General features: G+C 37.1%; 1 protein-coding gene across 3 annotated transcripts in view; it reads left to right on the top strand.

Moving 5' to 3' along the window:
• Positions 1 to 6000, top strand: part of LOC133662452 (synapsin-3-like) — a 342835-nt gene that overhangs the window by 711 nt on the left and 336124 nt on the right. The window lies entirely within an intron of this gene.

The raw sequence follows: 6000 nt of genomic DNA, 5'->3' as shown, positions 1-6000 counted from the left end.
TTGCAAGTATGACATTAAAGTTGCAAGTCCAAGACGTTAGATGGCAGTAGTGTATAGGTTATGGTGTGTTTTCTCTTTTCTGTTGCGCCCTAAAAAGTGTTAATGCTGTAAGTATTGCACTTTTATTACACACCAGCTGTTTGATTGTAACGTGCATTTTAGTTGTAGTTTTCATGAACAAACTTGGAGGTATCAAATTTCCATACTTTTGTGTGTGTTAGTAAACATTAATTATTTTTGATAAGAAAATCATTTTTATTGCAACATTTAAAAGTGAGCTGATTATGATAAGTGTTGTCCAGTTGTTATATATTGTTTTAATATAATCATATTATCATTTGCAATTATGACATTAAGTTGCAAGTCCAAGACGTTAGATGGCAGTAGTGTATAGGTTATGGTGTGTTTTCTCTTTTCTGTTGCGCCCTAAAAAGTGTTAAAACTGTAAGTATTGTACTTTTTTTTTTTTTTTTTTTTTTTTTTTACACAACAGCTGTTTGATTGTTACGTGCATTTTAGTTGTAGTTTTTCATTAACACATTTGGAGGTGTTGAAATTGCCATGTAAAATCGCTAATGCTAATCAGTAGCATGTCAATAGCAAAACCAATGTATATTAGCATCAAGCTAGTGCAATTTTGGAAAAGAGGAGCCTTACTTTACTTACGTTGGAGCATTTTTGAGTCAATTTCTTTGTTGGCGTTGAACATTGCATTATTACCTGGAGGTAGGGATGGGTACTGTTCACATACCACTGCTAATAAGCATGAATTATTTTTCACAATAAAATCTATTTTTTTAGTGCAACATTTAAAAGTGAGTTGATTATGATAATTGTTGTCCAGTTGTTATATATTGTTTTAATATCATATTATCATTTGCAAGTATGACATTAAGTTGCAAGTCCAAGACGTTAGATGGCAGTAGTGTATAGGTTGTGGTGTGTTTTCTCTTTTCTGTTGCGCCCTAAAAAGTGCTAATACTGTAAGTATTGTACGTAAATGAGATTTTGGGATATTTATTTTATTCTAATACTGCTACATGATGCTTAGTCCTTGACTAAAGCTGCATCTGTTTAGCACACAGCTTCTAAAACTTGTAGATCATCCTCCTTATATTCAGGTTAAAAAATATCAGTTTTCGGACCATCATTTGTCCCAAAGTAGTATTTGTTGTCTCTCATGGCTATGATTAGTATTGTTGTTGTTGTTGAAGGAAAAAGCGAACATTGGGAAAAGTTAACACGCCGCTTAAAAAGAGCAAAATACGTAAATATTACATGTTATTATGACTGTGATTGATACTACATTACATATATACTTACAGCACAGTTATAATAATGGAGATTTTTGGGATATTTATTTTGTTTTAATACTGCTACATGATGCTTAGTGTTCCACTAAAGCTGCATCTGTTTAGCACACAGCTTCTAAAAACTGTGTGAGGATAATGATTTAATTCTTCATGTAAACAGGAAGATATAAACATCCCATCAGTCTTTATCCCAGTGAGAGCAGACATTGTACAGTAAGTGATTGTTTTATTATGTTGCTAGTTTGTATTTCTTGTTTAACACTTAGCAATGCTGCTACTTGATGGGTCTGTTTATCGTACAGCTTCTAAAACTTGTAGATCATCCTCTTTATATTCAGGTTCAAAAATATACGTTTCTGGATCATCATTTGTCCCAAAGCGGTCTTTGTTGTCTCTCATGGCTATGATTAGTATTGTTGTTGTTGTTGTTGAAGGAAAAAGCGAACATTGTGAAAAGTTAACACGCCGCTTAAAAAGAGCAAAATACGTACATATTACATGTTATTATGACTGTGATTGATATTACATTACATATATGCTTACAGCACAGTTATAATAATGGTGATTTTGGGATATTTATTTTATTCTAATACTGCTACATGATGCTTAGTGTTTGACTAAAGCTGCATCTGTTTAGCACATAGCTTCTAAAACTTGTAGATCATCCTCCTTGTATTCAGGTTCAAAAATATAAGTTTTCGGCCTGTGTTGTCTCTCATAACGTTGGCTATGATTAGTCGTGTTGTTGTTGTTGAAGGGAAAGCTGAGCGTTGTGATGCGTCTGTGAAATTAATACGCCGCCGTATGCTTAAAATGAGCAAATTAGGTAAATATCACATGTTATTTTGAATGTTACTAGATACTACATATATACTTGCAGCATGCATATAAAAAATTGAAGGAGATTTGGATGTTTTTTACAGCACTTTAGGGCTGCAACTAACGATTAATTTGATAATCGATTAATCTGTCGATTATTACTTCGATTAATCGATTAATAATCGGATAAAAGAGACAAACTACATTTCTATCCTTTCCAGTATTTTATTGAAAAAAAACAGCATACTGGCACCATACTTATTTTGATTATTGTTTCTCAGCTGTTTGTACATGTTGCAGTTTATAAATAAAGGTTTATTAAAAAAAAAAAAATAAAAAAAAAAAAAAAAATTACAAAAAAAAAAAAAAGCCTCTGCGCATGCGCATAGCATAGATCCAACGAATCTATGACTAAATTAATCGGCAACTATTTTTATAATCGATTTTAATCGATTAGTTGTTGCAGCCCTACAGCACTTTATGTGTTCTTGTCTCACATAAGGATTACCCAAAAAGTGCAGTTCCGTTTCAAACTTGCTGTTGCTACAAACGTGATGAGCTTTGAAGGCGTCACTAAATGATCCATCTTTTCCCAACATTGGCGTATCGATACCGTGCGGCAGACGACGCCAACTTCTCCTCCTCCTGGTCAAATGTCGGCCATTTCTCTTCCGGGTGGAACACGTGTTGTCATACGTTGCCAGGCAGCAGTCGCAGCACTTCCTGTCACTCAAAGCAGGTGGACGCTCTGAACATTGACGATAATGACCCCCGCGCAGCCTTGAATTATTTATGGGGTAATCACGGGGGAAGACGCGAGTGTTCCCTCCACAAACGATCATGGCACGGCTTTGTCTGCCAACAGCAGCTCCTCCACATGAAAGCTCGAAGCTGCTTTTTCATTGTTTGATGAGCATCGAATTGACCTTTTTTTTTCTTTCTTGGTCCTGGTCAAGTAGTGCGACAAATGTGCAGCAGGGAACATCTTAAGGTCGAATCAATGTGCTAATTGCGTTTGCGTGGGAGGGAATTATCAATAGCCTGCTAGTCACAACTCAGGGAAAAAAAGAGTACTTACCCCGTGATTCATAATTGCTCATTAGGAATTCTGTTGCTTTGAAAGTAATTGTTGGTGCTCTGCTTGGTGCCAAACTACAGGAGCTAGTAAAGTTGCAGACATGATGTGTTATGTTTAAGGCTAAAAGTAAAACTTATATTTTTGAACCTGAATATAAGGAGGATGATGTACAAGTTTTACAAACTCCGTTTCCATATGAGTTGGGAAATGGTGTTAGATGTAAATATAAACGGAATACAATGATTTGCAAATCCTTTTCAAGCCATATTCAGTTGAATATGCTACAAAGACAACATATTTCATGTTCAAACTCATAAACTTGATTTTTTTTGTGCAAATAATAATTAACTTAGAATTTCATGGCTGCAACACGTGCCAAAGTAGTTGGGAAAGGGCATGTTCACCACTGTGTTACATGGCCTTTCCTTTTAACAACACTCAGTAAAGGTTTGGGAACTGAGGAGACACATTTTTGAAGTGGAATTCTTTCCCATTCTTGCTTGATGTACAGCTTAAGTTGTTCAACAGTCCGGGGGTCTCCCTTGTGCTATTTTAGGCTTCACACATTTTCAATGGGAGACAGGTCTGGACTACAGGCAGGCCAGTCTAGTACCTGCACTCTTTTACTATGAAGCCATGTTGATGTAACATGTGGCTTGGCATTGTTTTGCTGAAATAAGCAGGGGCGTCCATGGTAACGTTGCTTGGATGGCAACATATGTTGCTCCAAAACCTGTATGTACCTTTCAGCATTAATGGCACCTTCACAGATGTGTAAGTTACCCATGTCTTGGGCACAAATACACCCCCATACCATCACACATGCTGCCTTTTACACTTTGCTCCTAGAACAATCCGGATGGTTCTTTTCTTCTTTGACGTCCACAGTTTCCAAAAACAATTTGAAATGTGGACTCATCTGACCACAGAACACTTTTCCACTTTGTATCAGTCCATCTTAGATGAGCTCAGGCCCAGCGAAGCCGACGGCATTTCTGGGTGTTGTTGATAAACGGTTTTCGCCTTGCATAGGAGAGTTTTAACTTGCACTTACTGATGTAGCGACCAACTGTAGTTACTGACAGTGGGTTTCTGAAGTGTTCCTGAGCCCATGTGGTGATATCCTTTACACACTGATGTGGCTTGTTGATGCAGTACAGCCTGAGGGATGGAAGGTCACGGGCTTAGCTGCTTACGTGCAGTGATTTCTCCAGATTCTCTGAACCCTTTGATGATATTACGGAGCGTAGATGGTGAAATCCCTAAATTCCTTGCAATAGCTGCTTGAGAAAGGTTTTTCTTAAACTGTTCAACAATTTGCTCAGGCATTTGTTGACAAAGTGGTGACCCTCGCCCCATCCTTGTTTGTGAATGACTGAGCAATTCATGGAATCTACTTTTATACCCAATCATGGCACCCACCTGTTCCCAATTTGCCTGTTCACCTGTGGGATGTTCCAAATAAGTGTTTGATGAGCATTCCTCAACTTTATCAGTATTTATTGCCACCTTTCCCAACTTCTTTGTCACGTGTTGCTGCCATCAAATTCTAAATTTAATGATTATTTGCAAAAAAAAAAAGTTTATCAGTTTGAACATCAAATATGTTGTCTTTGTAGCGTATTCAACTGAATATGGGTTGAAAATGTTTTGCAAATCTTTGTATTCCGTTTATATTTACATCTAACACAATTTCCCAACTCATATGGAAACGGGGTTTGTAGAAGCTGTGTGCTGAACAGATGCAGCTTTAGACAAACACTAAGCATCATGTAGCAGTATTAGAATTCAATAAATATCCCCAAATCTCCATTATTATAACTGTGCTGTAAGCATATATGTAATGTAGTATCAATCACAGTCATAATAACATGTAATATTTACCTATTTTGCTCTTTCTAAGCATACGGCGGTGTGTTAATTTTTTCACAATGTTCACCTTTCCCTTCAACAACAACAACAACACTACTAATCATAGCAAATTTACAAAAAAATGTCTGTCATCACTTGTGAGAATGAAGAGCATAGAAGAAAAGGTCATTTCAAACATCAGTATTCAAGGACAACTTTAAAACAAATGTGTATATCAGGTTAAACTATGGAACTATCTTTACAATGAGTTTAAAGGCCTACTGAAAGCCACTACTACCGACCACGCAGTCTGATAGTTTATATATCAATGATGAAATCTTAACATTATAACACATGCCAATACGGCCGGGTTAACTTATAAAGTGACATTTTAAATTTGCCGCTAAACTTCCGGTTCGAAACGCCTCTGAGGATGACGTATGCGCGTGACGTAGCCCGGCGAACACGGGTATGCCTTCCACATTGAAGCCAATACGAAAAAGCTCTGTTTTCATTTCATAATTCCACAGTATTCTGGACATCTGTGTTCGTGAATCTGTTTCAATCATGTTCATTGCATTATGAAGAAGGAAGCTGAGCAAGCAAAGAAGAAAGTTGTCGGTGCAAAATGGACGTATTTTTCGAACGTAGTCAGCCACAACAGTACACAGCCGGCGCTTCTTTGTTTACATTCCCGAAAGATGCAGTCAAGATGGAAGAACTCGGATAACAGAGACTCTAACCAGGAGGACTTTTGACTTCGATACACAGACGCCTGTAGAGAACTGGGACAACACAGACTCTTACCAGGATTACTTTGATTTGGATGACAAAGACGCAGACGTGCTACTGTGAGTATGCAGCTTTGGCTTCTAAACATTTGATCGCTTGACCGTATGTGCGCAACTTTTTTTTGCGTATGTACGTAACTTTTTTAAA

The sequence above is a fragment of the Entelurus aequoreus genome, linkage group LG12 (assembly GCF_033978785.1).
Source record: "Entelurus aequoreus isolate RoL-2023_Sb linkage group LG12, RoL_Eaeq_v1.1, whole genome shotgun sequence".
Taxonomy (NCBI): Eukaryota; Metazoa; Chordata; class Actinopteri; order Syngnathiformes; family Syngnathidae; genus Entelurus; species Entelurus aequoreus.
This window is presented reverse-complemented; position numbering and strand designations above follow the sequence as displayed.